This window comes from Grampus griseus (genome assembly GCF_964374135.1).
Source record: "Grampus griseus genome assembly, chromosome: 8".
Taxonomy (NCBI): Eukaryota; Metazoa; Chordata; class Mammalia; order Artiodactyla; family Delphinidae; genus Grampus; species Grampus griseus.
Window position 1 is genome coordinate 15,193,139 of NC_139002.1, and position 21,252 is coordinate 15,214,390.

The window sequence follows — 21,252 nt, forward strand, 5'->3', positions numbered from 1 at the left end:
CGGACTCTCAACCACTGCGCCACAAGGGAAGCCCTATACTGTATCCATTTAAACTTTGCTTTTTCGTTTACAAAATGTCTTGAGATTTTGTAAATCAGTAAATAGAGACCAGCCACATGTAAAAAATTATCAAATTATATTTTGAAATGATTAAGAGTTTACAGAAAAGTTAGAAATATATTTTTTAGAAAGTAAACCAAACCTTTTTCTCCCTGAATAATTTGAGAGTAAGTTATTGACCTAATGCCCTATCACACCTGAATACTCTAGAGTCTGTTCCCTATAAAGACATTTCCCTACATAACCATGATACAATGATCAAAATCAGAAAATTAAATCAATACATTATTTCCATCTAATCCTTAGATTCTTCAAGTTTTGTCAATTGCCCCAATAATGGCTTTTATAGAAAAAGAATCCAATTCAGAATCACAGGTTGCATTTAGTTCTCAGGTCTTTCTAGTCTGCTTCCGTCTGGAACATTTCCTCAATCTTCTCTTGATTTTTATGACTTTTACAGTGGAAGATTGCAGGCCAGCTATTGCGTAAAATGCCCTCAATTCGGGTTTGTATGATGTCTCCGCACTCTGAGGCTTGGGTTCTACGTCTTTGGCAATAATGTCACGGAAGTGACGTTGTGTGCATCATATTGCGTCGTAGCAGAAGGCACACCGTTTGTGTTTGTGTCATATTGATGATGTTCACTTTGATCACTTGATTATTGTGGTGTTTGCCAGGCTTCCCCTCTGTAAAGTTACTCTTCTTTCTCTTTATTATTATTATTATTATTATTTTTGGCGGTACGCGGGCCTCTCACTGTTGTGGCCTCTCCCGTTGCGGAGCACAGGCTCCGGACGCGCAGGCTCAGCGGCCATGGCTCACGAGCCCAGCCGCTCCGCGGCATGTGGGATCTTCCCGGACCCCTGCATCGGCAGGCGGACTCTCAACCACTGCGCCACCAGGGAAGACTTCTCTTTATTATTAAAAGGTATTTTGCGGGGAGGGACTTTGAAACCATGTAAATATGCCATTAGGCACTAAACTTTTTAAAAAATTTATTTGATCAAAGTATAGTTGATTTTCAATGTTGTGTTAATTTCTGCTGTACAGCAAAGTGATTCAGTTATACACACATACATATATATATATATGTACATTCTTTTTCATATTCTTTTCCATTATGCTTTATCACAGGATATTGAACATAGTTCCCTGTGCTATACAGTAGAACCTTGTTTTTTGTCTATTTTATATATAGTAGTTTGCATCTGCTAATCCCAAACTCCCAATCCATCCCTCCCCCACCCACTTCCCCCCTGGCAACCACAAGTCTGTTATCTATGTCTGTGAGTCTGTTTCTACTTCACAGATAAGTTCATTTGTGTCATATTTTAGATTCCACATATAAGTGACATCATATGGTATTTGTATTCCTCTTTCTGACTTCCTTCACTTAGTATGATAATCTCTAGGTCCATCCATGTTGCTGCAAATGGCATTATTTCATTCTTTTTTATGGCTGAGTAGTATTCCATTGTTTATATGTAACACATCTTCTTTATCCATTCATTTGTTGATGGCCATTTAGGTTGTTTTCATGTCTTGGTTGTTGTGAATAGTGCTGCTATGAACATAGGGGTGCATGTATCTTTTTGAATTATAGTTTTGTCTGGATAACTGTTCAGAAGTGGGATTGCTGGATCATGTGGCAACTCTATTTTTATAAACTTTTAATTAGTTAATTAATATTTGTATGGATTTATGGTTTCTGTTTTATTCAATGTGTTGTTATGTAATGATTTATTCTGATGCTTCAACTATCATGATTTGGCCAATAGAAGCTGGCTTATATGTCTTTTTGACATGTCCCCAGTATTCTTTAGGGCTTTCTTTTTTGGAGATGGGAGACACAAGAAGGTTTTCAAGTTCATCTTGTATTTTCCCGGTCAGTCTGAAATCAGCCCTTTATCCAAAGAGCCCTGGTTTCTTACAGTGAAAAATGGCATTTAGAAGCCAAGATTTTGGTGGTAGATGTGTTCACTGATATTGAGTCATAATTGCTCTCAAGTCCTCTTAGAAGATAGAGCTACATATATACACATCAACATTTATTTCTGTACCTATTTATATATGTAGAAAACGTGAATTCACATTAATAACTCCAATCCAATCTAATACCGCAAGGCTTAGTCTAGGTTGCTCCATTTTTGTATTTGTAATTCCTTTTCCCAATAGTGAGAAATCTGGCTTCCATTTTTCTTAATATATTTACTTTTTGGATGAATCCTCTGTTATAATCAATTCCTATCTCTGCTGCTCCCCTCTCCAGCACTGATACCCTTATCACCCTGCTTGGTACCTGACATCCCATGTTTGACTACCTTCCTCTTTCCTCTTTTACCTGACTCCTCATACCAGGCATCCCCTCCTCATGGACATCTTCCTCACCCCACGTGGAATCAGACACCTTGCATTAAACAGCTCTCCACCACAGACACCCTCTTCATCTTGCTCAGGGCCATTCTGGTGCCATTCTCCCCACCAACTGCAGTTGGGACAAAAAACAGTGATTCTGTTCCTTAAGTTCTTTTATATTTGAGAATGTCTGCCTATTGTCTTTATATTTGATCAATACCTTGGCTGGATAAAATATTTCTGGGGTTTCACTTTTTTCTTTTCCCCTTAGAACTTTGTAGACAATGATCTGTTGTCTCCTGGCATTAATTTTCTGTGAAGAAAGCTGAGATCAGCCTAAATTATGTTTCATCACCCTGCCCTTCCCCTAAAAGGTTTTTATATTTCTGCCTGGAAAGTCAGGGTCCAGTAAAGGAAACAGAAACCTTACCAGGTATTTTAACAGAGAGAATTTATTATAGAGAATTGCTACCTAGCTAAGTGATAAGGCAGATAGAGAATACTAAGGTATCATGGAGGTAGCAATTGCAAGAAGAGCTACTACCCGTAGGACTGGGAGAACAAAGTAAAGAACCTGGAACTATTAAAACATGGAGATTTGAGGAGAACCTCAGACCTTTGGGGGACGGGGCTTTGACTGTCTGATGCTCATGCTTCTGGAGCGGAGGGTAGGGAGTAATGAGACTGGTTTTATGACTTTGGAAAACTGAAAACTAGACCCAACTGTAGAAGAAACTGCTGGGGTGAAAAAGAAGCAATAGGTGATGCTGACAGTAGTAGGAAATCCACAAGAAGACAACGGGAAGTAGACAGAACTGAGCAAGTCCCTTCTTTATCCTCCAGTCTTTCAGTCTCCCGGTGTCAACCTCTATTGGCAGAACCTCCCCTGTCTGGCAAAGGAGAAATGGGGTCTGCAGAGTCCCAGCTGTAACATCACAAAACTGGATATAGAGGGTGGGCTTGAAGTTGAGAAACAATAGCTTAATAACTGGAACAGCACTTTAATTAGAATGTACATTGATCTTCAGTATTCTGAATCAATATTTCCTAGAACCTGGTATACACTTAATTGGCAGATGCCATTCCCCACCCCACCCCACCCCCCATTCAGGGAAATTCTCTTTTACTATATATTTGAAAACATTTTCTATTTAATTTATTGGGTTCTCTACCTCAGGATTGCCAATTTTCCTTAGTAGGATTATCTTGGTCTTCCATAAGTATTAGTTTTTCCTCTAATTTCTTTAATCGCTTTGTATTTTTCTTCCCATCCTCTGTGCTTTCCTCAAGTTTTTTCTTTGTTAGTAATTTAGTTTTTAATGATATCTATTCTATTACTTTCTGTTTCTATTGAATATATTATCTCCATAAAAATATTATGTGTTCTTCAGTTTGCTTCCTAAATCTTTCTCTTCCTGTAAACTTCCTTTATTTTATTTTTAACATCTTTATTGGAGTATAATTGCTTTGAAATATTGTGTTAGTTTCTGCTGTATAACAAAGTGAATCAGCTATATGTATACATATATCTCCATATCCCCTCCCTCTTGCGCCTCCCTCCCACCCTCCCTATCCCACCCCTCTAGGTGGTCACAAAGCACCTAGCTGATCTCCCTGTGCTATGCAGCTGCTTCCCACTAGCGATCTATTTTACATTTGGTAGTGTATATATGTCCATGCCACTCTCTCACTTCGTCCCAGCTTACCCTTCCTACTCCCCGTGTCCTCAGTTCCGTTCTCTACACCTGCGTCTTTATTCTTGTCCTGCCCCTAGGCTCTTCAGAACAATTTTTTTTGTTTTTTTAGATTCCATATATATGTGTTAGCATACGGTATTTGTTTTTCTCTTTCTGACTTATTTCACTCTGTATGACAGACTCTAGGTCCATCCACCTCACTACAAATAACTCAGTTTTTTCCTTTTTTGGCTGAGTAATACTCCGTTGTATATATGTGCCACATCTTCTTTATCCATTCATCTGTCAATGGACACTTAGGTTGCTTCCATGACATGGCTATTGTAAATAGTGCTAAAGTGAACATTGGGGTGCATGTGTCTTTTTGAATTATGGTTTTCTCTGGGTATATGCCCAGTAGTGGGATTGCTGGATCATATGGTAATTCTATTTTTAGTTGACATAAATCATAGCAAGATCTTTTTTGATCCACCTCCTAGAGTAATGAAATAAGAACAAAAATAAACAAATGGGACCTAATGAAACTTAAAAGCTTTTGCACAGCAAAGGAAACCATAAACAAGATGAAAAGACAACCCTCAGAATGGAGAAAATATTTGCTTTTCAACTACAATCTCTTCAAATATTTTCTCAGTCCCTTTCTTTTTCTCTTTTTCTTCTGGGACCCCTATAATTTGAATGTTGGTGCGTTTAATGTTGTCCCAGAGCTCTCTGAGACTGTCCTCAATTCTTTTCATTCTTTTTTCTTTATTCTGCTCTGTGGTAGTTATTCCCACTATTTTATCTTCCAGGTCACTTATCCGTTCTTCTGCCTCAGTTATTCTGCTATGATTCCTTCTAGAGAATTTTTAATTTCATTTATTGTGTTGTTCATCATTGTTTGTTTGCTCTTTAGTTCTTCTAGGTCCTTGTTAAACATTTCTTGCATTTTCTTCATTCTATTTCCAAGATTTTGGATCATTTTACTATCACTACTCTGAATTCTTTTTCAGGTACACTGCCTATTTCCTCTTCATTTGTTTGGTGTGGTGGGTTTTTACCTTGCTCCTTCAACTGCTGTGTGTTTCTCTGTCTTCTCATTTTGCTTAACTTACTGTGTTTGGGGTAGGGCTGCAGGTTTGTAGTTTCTGTTGTTTTTGGTGTCTGACCCCAGTGGCTAAGGTTGGTTCAGTGGGTTGTGTCGGCTTCCTGGTGCGGGGGGGACTGGTGCTTGTGTTCTGGTGGATGAGGCTGGATCTTTTCTTTCTGTTGGTCAGGACTGCGTCCAGTGGTGTGTTTTGAGGTGTCTGTGACCTTATTATGATTTTAGGCAGCCTCTCTGCTAATGGGTGGGGTTGTGTTCCTGTCTTGCTAGTTGTTTGGCATAGGGTGTCCAGCATTGTAGCTTGTTGGTTGTTGAGTGGGGCTGGGTCTTAGCATTGAGATGGAGATCTCTGGGAGAGCTTTCGCCGTTTGATATTACGTGGAGCCGGGAGGTCTCTGGTGCACCAATGTCCTGAACTCGTCTCTCCCACCTCAGAGGCACAGGCCTGACACCCGGCCGGAGCACCAAGACCCTGTCAGCCACACAGCTCAAATGAAAAGGGAGGAAAAAAAAGAAAGAAAGAAAATAATAATAAAATTTTAAAAAGTTATTAAAGTAAAAAAATTATTAAAAATAAAAATTAAAAAGTTATATAAAAAGAAAGAAAGAAGAGAGCAACCAAACCAATAAACAAATCCACCAATGATAACATGCGCTAAATACTATACTAAAAACAAAAAGGACAGACAGAACCCTTGGACAAATGGTAAAAGCAAAGCTATGCATATGAAATCACACAAAGAAGCATACACATACACACTCACAAAAAGAGAAAAACGAAAAAAAAATTTATATATATATATAAAAAAAGGAAGAGAGCGGGCTTCCCTGGTGGCGCAGTGGTTGAGAGTCCGCCTGCCGATGCAGGGGACACGGGTTCGTGCCCCGGTCCGGGAAGATCCCACATGCCGCAGAGCGGCTGGGCCCGTGAGCCATGGCCGCTGAGCCTGCGCGTCCGGAGCCTGTGCTCCGCAACGGGAGAGGCCACAACAGTGAGAGGCCCGCGTACCGCAAAAAAAAAAAAAAAAAAAAAAAAGGAAGAGAGCAACCAAATCAATAAACAAATCCACCAATGATAATAAACTCTAAATACTAAACTAAGATGAACATAAAACCAGAAACAGATTAGATGCAGAAGGCAAACCCCAAGTCTACAGTTGCTCCCAAAGTCCACCGCCTCAATTTTGGGATGATCCGTTGTCTATTCAGGTATTCCACAGATGCAGGTACCTCAAGTTGATTGTGGAGATTTAATCCGCTGCTCCTGAGGCTGCAGGGAGAGATTTCCCTTTTTCTTCTTTGTTTGCACAGTTCCCGGGGTTCAGCTTTGGATTTGGACCCACCTCTGCATGTAGGTTGCCGGAGGGCGTCTGTTCCCGCCCAGACAGGACGGGGTTCAAGGAGCAGTGGACTGGGGGCTCTGGCTCACTCAGGCCGGGGGAAGGGAGGGGTACGGAGTGCAGGGCGAGCCTGCGGCAGAGGCCGGCATGACGTTGCACCAGCCTGAGGCGCGCCGTGTGTTCTCCCGGGGAAGTTGTCCCTGGATCCCGGGACCCTGGCAGTGGCGGGCTGCACAGGCTCCCCGGAAGGGGGGTGTGGATAGTGACCTGTGCTCGCACACAGGCTTCTTGGTGGCGGCAGCAGCAGCCTTAGCGTCTCATGCCCGTCTCTAGAGGTCGTTTAGGCGGTGCTCTGAATCCCCTCTCCTCGTGCATCCCGAAACAATGGTCTCTTGCCTCTTAGGCAGGTGCAGACTTTTTCCCGGACTCCCTCCCGGCTAACCGTGGCGCACTAGCCCCCTTCAGGCTGTGTTCGCTCAGCCACCCCCAGTCCTCTCTCTGGGGTCTGACCTCGCCCGAGCCTCAGCTCCCAGCCCCGCCCGCCCCGGCGGGTGAGCAGACAAGCCTCTCGGGCTGGTGAGTGCTGGTCAGCACCGATCCTCTGTGTGGGAATCTCTCCGCTTTGCCCTCCGCACCCCTGTTGCTGCGCTCTCCTCCGTGGCTCTGAAGCCCGCCCCCCCCCCACCACTTCTCTACCAGTGAAGGGGCTTCCTAGTGTGTGGAAACCTTTCCTCCTTCACAGCTCCCTCCCACTGTTGCAGGTCCCGTCCCTATTCTTTTGTCTCTGTTTTTCCTTTTTTCTTTTGCCCTGCCCAGGTACGTGGGGAGTTTCTTGCCTTTTGGGAGGTCTGAGGTCTTCTGCCAGCGTTCGGTAGGTGTTCTGTAGGAGTTGTTCCACGTGTAGATGTATTTCTGGTGTATTTATGGGGAGGAAGGTGATCTCCACGTCTTACTCCTCCACCATCTTGAAGGTCTCCCTTACTGGGCTCCTGCTGTCTCTCTGGGGCTCAGTCCAGCTCTCGGATCCCACAACTCTACCTGGGAATTCTGTTGCCTCCCCGGGGCTCCACTTCGATCGGGGAGTAAGGACTTTTTCTCTGTGGCCCATTGACATCTTTTCAATGTTTTCCAGTGCTTTTTTCCCATCTCTCTTACCTCACTTTCTCCCTTCCCCTCCCCCAGGCTGGAAATTTTCCCCTAGTATACTGAGAAGAGTAATCTTGGTTCTGTTCGTCTCTTGTCTATGTTGGGAATCCTTGCCATTTCTCTAAGGGTCTGGGCTTTTGGAATCTAAAAGTAGGAGGAGAGACCCTTTCTCCCTGCATTTGGCTGTCATACTCTCTCAGAGAATAACGTGGCTGCTTTAATGGGAAGAAGGATCAGGGGCATGGGAGAGGGAAAGGCTAGGGTGGGGGAAATTGTGAAATATTTAAGAATACAATTCACTACTTGATGATAATTATGACAACAACAGTAATGATGTAATTAACATCTACTGAACACTTCCTGTATGCCAGGTCCTCTCCCAAGTGCTCTATATATGGCATCTCCACTAATCACCACAACTCCATGTGTGTTCATTGTTATGCTTATTTTTCATAAGAGCAAATTGAAGTCTTGCGAGGGACAGGGGTTTGCTCGGGTCCCACATTTTGCAAACGATGGGCATGGGCTTCGCGTGCAAGCCTGCGGTACCAAAGGCTGTGCATAACCTTGCACCTCTGGCCTCTTGGGGACACCTCTGGAGCCTCAAGACACCAAGCCATGGAGATGGGGAATCAGATGATTCTTTCACACTCCTGGCCCCTCATCCAGCAGGAGTGGGGCTGCCCTGCCTCTTCCTTCCCTGCCCCAGCAGGGGTGGGTTGTCTCCGTGTGCCCCCATGGCCAGCTTCTGCCTACAAACCTGGTTTCCTGCTCTACTTCTGCTTCAGCACGTTTGCAGTCTCTCTCTCTCTCTCCCTCCCTCTCTTTCGCTCTTTTTCTTGGTTTGCCTTTACAGATAAAATATAAATCTAACCAAGAACTCATACCACAAACAGGGAAGAAGTGATAAGTATAAGCAGCAAACAGAGCCCAGGGGTTAACACCCTGCTACCACATACGAGGGCTTTGTGGGCAGAGGATCAAGGATCTGTGTGTCTCTGCTCTCGGGGGCCCTCCAGGCTGCCCTTCCTGCTTCATGCAGAGGAGAGACGTCCTGGGCTTCTCCCCAAACAGCAGTGCCTTTTTCAACACGGAGAAAGCCTACAGCTTCAGGAAGGCTTCCCAGCTCCAAATTATCTCTACTGTCAGAGGACTGTTACTTTGGAGAAACAAGCTGACTCTAAAAAATCAGGTATCAGACATTCACATCTTAGCATGACTTAGCTGAACTAGCTGGCCAGGATCCAGATTCCCAGGGGACAGTCATTTTGATGGCAGTGGGGAGGGAGGAGAGGACATTTGGAACATGATGCAGTCAGTTGGAGTACGGGGCCGCGAGAGGGCTCAGGCCAGGCGGGGCTGCAAACTCTTCAGCACGGAGTCATGCAAAAATATTTCCTGTGGTGGCCGCGGTGGTTGAAGACTTGGGTGGGTGGCTGAGCGCTTGAGGTGTGTGGGGGGAGCGGGTGGGGCCTTTACTGAGGGAGTGGAGGCTCTTCTCCCCCAGCAAGCAGTCAGCTTCCTTGTCCTTCAGAGCTCACAGGAGTCCACCTCCCAGGCCTGTGCGGGCCACAAGGCTGAGGGTGATGTGCTAGACAGGCCAAGCTGCAGCTGTCTCCTACCCTGGCTCCTAGAGCCTCTCTTGCCCTGCCCTCTCTTGGGACTCTCTCCTAAGCTTGCTGATGCGTCAGCCTCACTGGGCGTGTCCTGGAATTTGCTGGGCTGCTCCCAGCTCTGATCCATATCTGCCCTTCCCATAGGACCCAGGAGGACTGGGAGGGCACGCTGGAGTGCCAAGAGGCAGAGGACATCTCCCAGATCTGCAGTTAAGTTCAACAGCTTCCGTGGATGTCTGTTGAGCACCTACTATGTGCCAATGCACAAGCCTAGTATGATTTTTTTTAAAATTACATGCGAAGATGAAATTTTTAGTCTCTCTTTTTTATAGATGAGGATGAGGCTAAAGTCACAGAGTCTGGATTCAAGCCTCCTTCGCAGAGTAATCAGTGCCCCTGATGGAGGGATCCCCAGTGGCAGGATCTATCCTCAGAGACTGGTGGTTCTGTCTGGGAGGAAGGGGTGTACCCATGGGTCTGGGGCAGGAGGGCAGACGCTGAGGGACTGGGAACCTCCCATGGCATCCTGCAGCCCTGCCTAGCCACCCCACACCTTCCAGACAGGGGTGAGGGAGAACTAGATGCTCCCAGAAGAGTGATGGACCGCTCTCCCTGTAGGTACTAACCCTCTCTTTTCTGATTGTCTTTCTAGGGTCTAATTTTGTCTTCAACTTGTACCAAATCCGGTGAGTAGATTCAGGGCAGATCTGGGTGGGATGGGCATGGGGGGTTAGGTATGCTTGAGAAAGAACCAAAGATGGAACTCAAATTCACTGCTCGCCTTCCCTGTGTCCTCCCCATGTCCCTAAACAAACAAGAGAAAAGGAAGGAGCCAGGGTCCATCTAGAAAGTTCCATGAACGAAAACTTGAACATGGACAGGACCATGTAAGATCCAAATGACAGTGCTCCTCTTAGCATCCACCCCTGGGCAGGCACCATCCAACCATCCATTCATTCCTTTATTCATTCACCCATCGTGTATTCGGTAAAGATCTAGTGTAGCAGGTATTGTGGTGTTAGTTTCTAAGGGTACAAAGATAACTGGGCATAGCTTCTGTCTTCAAGCATTTCACTGTCTGTGGTGGACACCTGCCTGATTACACATAATTTAATCTCAGGCATAAGATGCTGTCAAATGAAGACAATCAGGCCTTCAGGGTGTGGGGTTTGGAAACTCCTCTTGTGATAAGTCATCTCATCTGCTCTTTGTCACATGGCAGCTTCTCATCTGGCCTGAGAGATGGGGTAGCTCTGATTCTGGAAGATAAGCCAGTGAGTCAGTGAGTCACTGCTAGAAGTTCTTCCCATGCTCTGGTCCCAGGGAGAGGTCTTGTTCTCAGCCCCAGTAACTTGATTGGCTCACCTTTCTCAGGAACATGAAGGATCTGGAGATGGGTCCACCCTTCACCATCAGTGGCCGGATGGCAGCTCCATGAAGTTCTCCAACAGGTTGGTCTGATGAGGGTAGCAGCAGCTTTCTGGAGCCCCAGAGAGGTGAGTGGAAGGTTGGTGAGCTGAGTGAGTCTGATGTCCCAGTGTGGTCCTCAGATGGTCCAGGCACCCAAGCCTAGCACCAAGGACTGCTTGGAACCCGGAGGTGATTTGGTTCATCCCCCGCCTCCTGGAGAGTGAGTGCTGTAGGGGACGATCTCAGGAATGAAGGCCTGGGGTCGTGCTGTCTCCCACTCCCCACCTCCTGCTAGCCCTGGGCCGCTCCTTTTCCACTTGACCCATGTCCTGCCTTTCTTTCCTGGGGAAGTTCTATTTCTGATCAGATGGAAATTTCTAGAATAGAGCTTTGTATCTCAACCCTTTGCTCTGAGATGAAGATTCCAGATGGCCACCCTCTCCAAGAAGCATTGCTGTAGAGCTTCTGAACTTTCTAAGCCCAGGAGCCATGCCTGTTTCCTGGCTGGCTGACCCTTTGGTCACACCTTTCCTCGCCCGCCTTCAAGCCCATCCCTCTTCACAGCTCAGTTGCTTTCTCTCATCTAAACATTTCCTCCCTCCAGGAGTCCCTCACAGACCCTCAGTTTCTCTCTCATCTCTTCCCCACAGGACCCCACACTAACCTCTTCCGCGTGTTCCTCCCTCTGCCCTGATGTGATGGTTTAGAGGAATCTTTCCCGAGACTCATCTCTTTGTCACTTTCCCTTTTTTTCTTTCTGCAGGAGGAGGCTCCTGGCTCAGCACCTGCCCCTCCCAGCCTCCCCTGCCTCCACCCCTAGGTCTTCAAGGCCTGGCCTGACCCCCTCTTGTGAACACTGAGGAGTTTTCTCTGGGGACACCACCAGCCTGTGGCATGAGAGTCCCCCAGGAGAGTCAGGCCTCTGGGGACAGAGCCTGTGGAGTCACGGTGGCTTTCTCACAGAAACAGAGATGGCCGCGTCCCAGCGAGAAAGGGCTGATTCCCGGGAGGCCTCTGAGCCTGCGGGCGGAGTTCCAGGTGCCCAGCTGGCCGCTGTGGGTGGGGCCTGCTACCTGGGGCATCCCCAGTCACTTCCCTGCAGGACTGACACAAGGGCCAGAAAACCTGTCACATCCTCCATAGGCAAAGTCATGCGGGAGGGAGGGTGATTCCACTTTCAACCTTCCTACCAGAAGCCAAGTTCCCCTAAGGGCTGAAGGCTGAGCTTAGGCCTTGACTCGAACTTGGTTCCGGCACTTTCAGCAAGTCCCCCAACCCCTCATGCCCTCCCACACACATGTCCACCACCGGGGCCTGTTTTCCCTGCTTCTGACCAGCCTTGGTGCCTCCCAAACAATTTTGAGGGCGGTGCTGAGAACGGTCTAGAAACACATTCTTGTTTTTAGCTTCCTGTGATGGGGTGGGCATGGTGTGGCAAGCTCAGTCTCCCATGTTCTCCATTTCCCATGCAAGGCCTGCCTTGTGATGTGGAAAGTGGACCAGAAATGGAGTGGGGAAGAGGAACCAAGGTTAGCCTGAGAAAAACAGATCGTGCGCACGGGAAATCAAGAACCAAGTGTAGCTTTGTGACAGGAGAACAGTTTGTTCGTGTGTCATCACTCCTTCCTCCGGTCTGTGCCCTACTGGACCCGAGGTGGGGCCTGAACTGGGATGTCAGCTTAGTAGGTACTTAATGCAGAGTTGTTCAATCCAGAGAGATTGAGTTCCTGGGGCAGCTGTGGATGGAGCAGGGCCTGAGGGGGCCCTGCCACTGCTGAAACTGCAGTTAGAACTACCAGACACTGGTCTCCCTGCCCATGTCCCAGCAACAAGGTGGACAAGATGCAGAAGCCCAGGACCATGATAGGCGAGGAGGAGAGAAGTCATGGTATTTGTCCTCCTATCCTCTCTTTCCTGAGGCCTGGTTTCTTTCTTACTTTGGGTTCTAGCAGATTGCCGAGGAAGGAAGGAAGGAAGGAAGGGAAGGAGGGAGGGAGGGAGGGAGGGAGGGAGGGAGGAAGGGAGGGAGGGAGGGAGGAAGGAAGGGAGGGAGGGAGGAAGGAAGGGAGGGAGGGAGGAAGGAAGGAAGGAAGGAAGGAAGGGAAGGAGGGAGGGAGGGAGGGAGGGAGGGAGGAAGGAAGGGAGGGAGGAAGGGAGGGAGGAAGGAAGGGAGGAAGGAAGGAAGGGAGGAAGGAAGGGAGGGAGGGAGGAAGGAAGGAAGGAAGGGAAGGAGGGAGGGAGGGAGGGAGGGAGGGAGGGAGGGAGGAAGGGAGGGAGGAAGGAAGGAAGGAAGGAAGGAAGGAAGGAAGGAAGGAAGGAGAGGGGACTTATAGCTGCTATCCCCTTACTTCCCTCCGGGGTCTGGGGTCCATTCTCTCAATGTAGCCAGGCTCCAGCTTAATAAACCAAAGCTCCGGATTTGGAGGTCTTCAGCTGGGCCCTAACTCCTCTATTCCTGAGTAGGTGGGGCTGGGGAAGAGCCCCCCAGTGACTTTAGATCCCTCCCTTCCTTGAAGACCTATTGCCGGGGAAGGGCTGACTTTGGTGTCCTTCTTCCTTGCATTTCAGTTCTGAGGGCTGAGCCCCATTGCTTAACCCAGGGGGTGTCCAGCCTCAATAAACTCTCAGCTATGCCCTGCTCAGTGTGGATCCTGGGTCTGCAGCCCCGGCAGGACTGTCCTAGGCCCCTGAAAGTGCTCAGAACTCAGCGGCCTTGGGAAAAACAGAAAGGATGGGGCCCAGAGCCCAAGTGGTCTCGGCCCCCGGTTTGGTGGCTTCAGGTTAGGAGACAGAGACAGCTGCCGAGGGCTGGGAGAAAGGAGGGTATTTCCTCCATTCTGCTCCTCAGTTGGGAGCAGAACTGAGACTGGGCCACTTCCTCTTTTTGGGTCCTCTGACGCGTTCCCTGTCCTCTCTGCCTCCCCCTCGTTTTCCTGACTTCCGTAGTCTGACCGGCTAGCACGGCTTTCTTTACCCTTGATTCTACATGTTTCCGTTGGGGGCAGATTCCAGCTGATTCAGAAACGATAAGGGAGAAGATGCTGAGAAATCTGGCTTCAAGTCTGGTTGGTGTGGGCATTGGCTGGGCACCCAGACCCATGGCCGTGCCAGCACCGACCCCCCACGCCCACCCAGGCCCTCCTTCTCCCCTTAACTATTCCTCATCTCACTGGCCCCAGGAGCCAGGAAGCGGTCACGAGTGTCAGCAGTTCCGTGGCCCTTCCCATGTTCACTGCCACCAGGTTCCTCTTTGGTGTCTTTGCCAGGGCTGCCTTTGCCTAGAATGCCTTCTCCTCCCCACTCCCGCCACCCCCAGCCACATCTAGTCTCCACGGTTGGCTTAAGTCTCATCTTGCCTGTGGCTTCCCTCAGGACTCTAGACTTGAGGTCACCCGATCAGGCAGGGTTACGTCCCACAGGTTTTTAGTAACTGCTAAAAGTGGAGTCCATAGGCGGGGCTTAATAGATGCCTGCTGAGTGGAGAGAAACACCCAGTTTCTCTGGCCACAGAAGGCTGCCTTGTCCTAGAGAAAGACGCCAAGGTGACATGAGGAAGAGCAGAAACTGCTGATACAATACGCAGTCTGCAGAGTACAACGCACTTCCATGCGCGTTACTGTGTCTTGAACCTTGTAGCAACCTTGTGACGTGGAGATGATTACTGGTCCCATTTTACATATGGAGAGGCTGAGGCTCAGAGAGGTGTATGCTTTGCCTAAGGCTGCACAGCCAGCCACATTGACTGCATTGGAGCCTGAGTAGAATCTGAGGCCTCACAGATGCAGCCTGATCTCGGGGCTGGTGGGAGGAGGGTTGAACACTGTAGAACAGGGTCTGGTCTTGACCTGTCCTGCCATGCTGTGTGGCCATGGGCTGTCACTTCACCACCCTGGGCTTCAATTTCAGCATCTGGCCATCGAGGACTGGACTACTTCTCCAAGGTTCCTCTCTTTTACTTGAAGGAGAAAAAGAGTTTCACCTTCTAATCTCTGTACTCTCTGTGTTTAGCACAGCACCTGTCACTTGGTAGGCATTCAATACACAAAAGAGGCAAGTATACTACAAAGTGTAGTTATAACTCTCTAACTCAGGAGGTGGCAGCCGAAAGGTGATGGCTGCAGTTCCCTTAGACCCTGATGGTTTAGGATCCTAAATATTACTCAGTCTTTCTTTGACCTTGGCTAGGTCTGACCAGCTCACGAGACTGGACCATTCCCGACCGAGCCCTTCTTGAGCAGGAAGGTAAAACGCTAACATTTGCTGAACAAAGATCTGTGCAAAGCAGGGACTTCAAATGCACTGTGTCACTTCATCCTCCCAGCCTCACAGGTGAGGGAACAGAGGCTCAGGGTCTGGTGAAATGATTTGCTTAAGGCTAGGCAAGAATGTGTTGTCTTTATAACTCTTGCTCACTTTTAGCCTCTGCCCAAGCTAGCAGCTCCCTGAGCTCCCTGGCCCCCTCGCTCTGGTCTCTAATCTCTTTCCCAGGTCCCCTCGTGTGGTGAGAAGGGCTTCTCAGAAGCCTGGCCTCTTCAGGCCTTGTCCTCAGCCCCGAGCTTCCCACTGACCCATTCCTCATTCTTTCTTTTATTTTTTATATCCCCTTTCACCTCCAAATCATCAAATCCTGTGCATTCTTCAGGTCATCTCAATTTTCACCTCTCCAGAGAAACTTCTTCAACATCCATGGATCTTCTTGTCTTCTGAGTTTTAATTACAAATACTCTCTGGCTACCATAACTTAATTCTTGATCATTCCCTTGTATTTATTCATTCATGCAGTTTCTCTAATAGGCCAGGAACTGTGCTAGGCACTGTGCAGGAATCCAGTCTCTCTTGAGATTAACCTCGCTTTCTCCCATTTGATGGGTACTTTTTGCGGCAAAATTCAGATCTTATACTTTTTCTGAGGTCTTTATGGTACCTTGCACGGCTCTGGCCATAGCCAGGAACTCCTCAGGAAATTATGTTGAAAGATTCTTCAGTCTCTTCAGGGAATCTTGGGTGTTGCTTCATCCCTGGTCCAATCCCAGGTGCTCGGAAAACCAAAACTTTCGATTTTCTCTTTCCGTCCTCAATCATGTTCAACCCTTTGATCATCAACTGATACAGATCTGGAGAAAGTGCTCACAGTGACTTTTTCTATTTGAGAGATAATGGCCAAACCCATGAAGTAGCTGGACAGGTGAGGGGGGAGCTCTGCTCTCCTGTAGCTTCCTTTTCAGCTGTAATGACCTTGCTCCATGCCACTGACCACGGATGGAGGGCCCAGTGTCTATGGTGTCCCTCTCTCTGGCCCAGGGTTCTGAGAACCTCACAGTGGGAGTAGATCAGTCTATCATTACTTTTTTAAAGTGCTTAGTGATCAAAAACCATCTAGAAACAGTGATATTTAAGCAGATCTGGTACAAAACAGGAAGCCAGTGGCCTGGTGAATTCTCACACTTGGGGACCAGAAGTGAAAATGTTCTGTCTGCCCAGAGTAGCAACAGGCCAACAAAACAACAGGTGAGGAAGTGCTAGAGATCCTGGTAGACTCCCTGTCTCTTGGATTTTTCCTGCAGAGACATGGGGGTAGTCTCCCCATCCCCAAAGCCTAGGATGAGGTTTCTCATACACAAGCAGGGAGCCGTAGAGAGGCAGAGGGGTGGAAAATGTAAGAAGCCTCATCTTCAGGTCTAGCCCCAGGAGCTGGTGGGTCCCAGGTGCCTTGTTTGTATAAGGCTGCCACTGGACTTAAGGATTCTCAGGCCCCTTCCAGCTGCAAGGCTATTTCAGAGTGTGGGTGACTTCAGTTCCACAGTGCTGGGGGAGGGAGGCAGGGAAGGAGGGAGGCAGAGACACCTCTGAGTGTGTGTGTGTGTGTGTGTGTGTGTGTGTGTGTGTGTCCACTGCAGAGGTGAGCCAAGGAAGAGACGGATCGTGTCTTGTCACCGGCTGTATTCCCAGAGGGCCCACCCATGACAGGTGCTCAATGAATGTTTGCTGAAGGGGTGAATGGCTGCATGTTCAATGTTTTCACGGTCCCTTGCCTTGCCTCCTCACCACATCCCCTTGCTCTAGGCTTCCTCTTTAGTCTGTAGCCCTGAGTCCCTCCAACACCTAAGAGCTATAGGGTGAAAACAGCAGAGAAGGGAATAATCATGGTATAATATGATGAAGCCGAGAAGATGACGAGCCTGAAAATAAAATCAAATTTATATCCTGACTGCTTTCATTTCAGATGGGTCTAATGTCTCCCAAGTATACGTTCAGCCTCAGGCTACCATTACCACATTGCCATCTCATATGTGGACATTATACTACTTCACCATCTTTCACATGCTTTTCTCTGTGAGGAAATCCACTCCTTCAGGCATTCATTTATGCATCCAAAAATGTACTGAGCACCTATGCTATATATTAGCCATTGGTTGGGTGTGAAGGATACAGAGAGAAATCAAGAGGAGTCTCTGCTCTCCAAGAGCTCACAGTGAAATGAGCATGGAATGTTGTATGTTCAATGACAGCAGTATGCCCAATGCATTCATGAGAGGAGTCAGATTGAAGATTACTCTCTCCATGTGGCAGGTGAGAAGACTGAGGCATGACAAGATTGAGCTGGGTGACGGTAGAACTCAGGTCTCCTGAGTTCCATTCCACTCCTGAGCATTCTGTTCACTCCCTGGGTGTGTTGCCTCTTCCCTTTTGCCCTTGGGGCATCTCCAGACCAGCCACCTTGGCTTGGAAGCTTGTCCATGGATTGGTCCTTTCAGCCTGGGTGGACTGATGGGCACTTCCTCCATGTGAGAAAGTTTTGCTTTCTTCACTCCATTGTATCATGCCACACAGTGCTTGTTCTACTAGATGTGTGGTTTCTTTGCCCCAGGTTTGAACCGTGGGCTCAGATCTTACAATATCTCAAGTTTTGGAAGTCTCCCAACCTCACTTAGCATAATCTAATAAATCGTGTATTTTACTCCTTTCAGTTTAGTCCAACAAATGTGCATTGAACACTCTAGCTGGACCAAATGGCCCTCCTATGGACCGCTGTGCACATCTCCATCACAGCACGTTCAGCTGATGCTTCTTATGATCCCTTACGTCCTCTTGGCCCCACCCCTGATTCTGGCCAGTTCTGAGTGGGCTCTGACTGACTTTGTGCTAACCAGTCTCTTCTGCAGTGCCCACTGCACATCACTTGCTTTCTGCCCTGGCTCCTTCTGTTCTGGGGGAGCCCATGCAGCCCTGTTCACCAGCAGCCCGAGAGTACAGATGAGTCAACATCTCTGGGGCAAGCCTCAGCCAGTGAAGTTCAGGAGCTGATGGATTAGGACTTCTACTGTCAGTGCTCAGGGGACAGTTGGAAGAGGCCTCTATTATGCTCCAAGAAACATTCCAGTGGGATCAGGGTCCAGTTGCTCTCAGCATGACCAGCCTGATAACATATTCTTGTTTTGGCTTTTCCTTCTCCTGTTCCCTCACCCTTGTTCCCTCTGATTGCCTTCTAAATAAACCACCTGCCCACAATTCCTTGAATCAGGCTCTGCTTCTGGATGGGGCAGTCTAGGCTAAGGCAGCACTTACAGCCTTATATTGTAAGTCTGTGTTCATTTATTTACTTGCTCATTCATTCCTTCAACAAATACAAACTGAAGTTGGGGAATGTAGGAGTGAACAAAAGAGATAAAGTCCCTGTCTTTACAGATCTTATATTTTATTGGGAGAGACAGACTATGAGCAAATAAACACATAAATCGATCATGTCACTTCAGATAATGATAAGTGCTCTGAAGGAAGTAAGCTGGGGATAGAGGGATGAAGTAGAGATGGGGTGGATACTTGGGGAGGGTGGTGAGGAGAGACTTCTTCAAAGAGTCTCCATTTGAGGAGACACGTGAATTAAATGAGGAGGGAATGCAGGATAAGACCTGGGAGGAACAAGGGCAAATGACCTGAGATGGAAATTAGCTTGAAGCAGAGTGGGCAGGGGGAGGCTGCAGCAGGTGTGTCGAGAGAGTGGGCAGATACCAGCTCATCTGGATTTGGACCAAGAGCAAAGGAGAGGGCTTCCAGCAGGGGAATAACATGACCTGAGTCGTATGTTATAAAGATCACGTTGGCTACTGCACTAGAGTAAGTATACTGTACAGATCATGCTGGATTAGACTAACGGAGCCGGAGTGGAAATAGAGGGGCAGGAAGGGGATGAACAGTGGTCCAGGTGAGACATGATAATGGATTTGACCAGGATGATCATGTGGGGGTGGTGACAAGTGGTTGGGTTCACCATCTATTTGGAAGGTGGAGCTGATAGGACCTACCTGATGGATCAGATGTGGGTTGTGAAGGGATGACTCCTGGTTTTTTGTTATGAACAACTGGGTAAATGATGGTGCATTTACTCAGGAGGGGAAGACTGGGGGAGGAATGAGTGTGTGAGGGAGTCAAGAGTTCTGCTGCAGACATATTTTTGAGATGCGTGCTAGACATCTAAATGGAGCTGCTCAGGAGGCAGCAGAGTTAGGGAGAAGTCCTGCTTGGGCGTTTGGAAGTCACCAGCATCCAGATGGCATTTAAAGGTATGGACTGGGTGGTACCATCTAGGAGCAGTGAGGAGAGAAGGGTTGAGTTTAATAGAACAAGCAGCAAATCATCAAGTTATTCTCGAAAGCAGTGACTCTCAGACTTTAATGTATATGGGAATCACCTGCAACTTGATCACCTGGAACTTGTTTATTAAGCAGGTCCCTGGGAACTAGCCTTAGAAATTCTGGGCCTTGAGGAAAAGCTTAGGAAGACAAGTACCCCCAGGTGATTTGAGTGCCCTGTGGGATAGGTAGAGGGGTGCCTAGGATTTGCATGACTAGGTAGCAGGATCCTGAAGAATGTTTCTGTTCTCTGCAGGGCCATCATGAGGACTTAACCTCCACCAGCCCCTCCTTCCTTGTGCAGGTAGAGGTATACAGGTGTGGCACCCACACCCAGACCTTTGCTCGTCATGTACCAATCATCACCAGCACCCCTCCCTGTGCCTACTCCAGAGCTAACCAGCCCCACAGATCAGCTGATTTACTAAAAACCCTCAGCTGCACCCTTGTGATGGGCTGTGATTGTCCAAGGAACAACATGGCACCAATGACAGTGGGGTCTGCAAGACAGGTGCCCAGCGCAGGCATGGCTAAGAGCAGAGGAATGGCAGCCTGCTTTTCCTCTGGTTGGGCGATCATGAGGTGAGTGTTTTAACTGTATATTGGCTGCAGAGGAGCTTGGTGGTCTTCTCCATACCTTTGAATGAGAACTTGACCTAAGTGGGTCATAGCACAAACGCTTTCGTATCCGAATCCTCAGCTCTGAGCCCTCACCCAGGGCCAGGCCTGCCTTGCCAACTGCTGGAGAATTGTCTCCTTGGCTGACCTGTCATATCAACTCCAGAACTCACCATCTCCCCTTTTCCCCCATGCCCATGTCTCCCTTCCACGGCCATATTTCACTTTTCTCATCATCCACATTGAAGTATGATTAGTACCTCTGATTCCTGTTTCTCTCACTCCAGGTTGTCATCAAGTCTTGCCAATTCTCCCTTCACATTGTCTTTTGAATCTGTCACTTCTTCTCTTCCCACTGTCCCTGCTCATTTAATTGGATTATTGGTTAAGCCTCTGTCGTGGACTGAATGTTTGTGGTCCCCCCATTCATATGTCGAAGCCCTAACCCCTAATGTGCTGGTATTAGGAGGTGGGGCCTTTGTGATTAGGGTTAGATGAGGTTGTGAGAGAGGAGCCCTCACAGTGGAAAAAGTATCCTTACAAGAAGAGGGAGAGAAACCAGAGCTCTCTACCACCCCTACCCCCATCCCATCCCACTATGGAAGGAGAAGGAGAAGGGGCCATCATGAATCTTTAGCCTCATCTGCAAGTCAGGAAGAGAGCCCTCACCAAGAAATGAACCTGCCAACACCTCTGGCCTCCAGAACAGTGAGAAATAACGGTGGTGTTGTTGAAGCACGGTATTTTGTTATAGCAGCCTGAGCTGACTAATACAACCTCCTGTTCAGTTTCTCTGCTGCTTGCCTCCATCTCGTGTGTGGACATTAGTTTCCTTCATGGCACTTATCACTGATTATAGTAATATGTTTGTTAGTCTGTTGAGTAGCTTGGTGATTATCTTCATAAGCAGAGGTGCCCTCCATGAAGCTGTACATCTTTTGTTCACCACTCTGGACCCAGGGCCGAGTGCCATGTTGGGCACATAGTACATGCTTAATAATGTGTTTCTTGAAGAAATGAAATGCTGACAAGGAATGCCTCCAGCAGTTCACCCTGCATTCTGCCTGGTTCCTTCTGACTCATGCCAGGGTGTATTGACCCTGTTGTGTACTGAGCAGGGTTATCTTTCTAAAACACAACTTTCACCTCACCCAACCCTTGTCAGTGTTTACTGGGTCCCAGCACCCTTTTTGAATGTTTATGGGAGTGAAAATGAAGTTAAGATCAAGCTGATAGTGAGGTGTGGTGGCTTATCAACAAAAGTGATCATAAATGATTAATCAGAAATTTTTAATT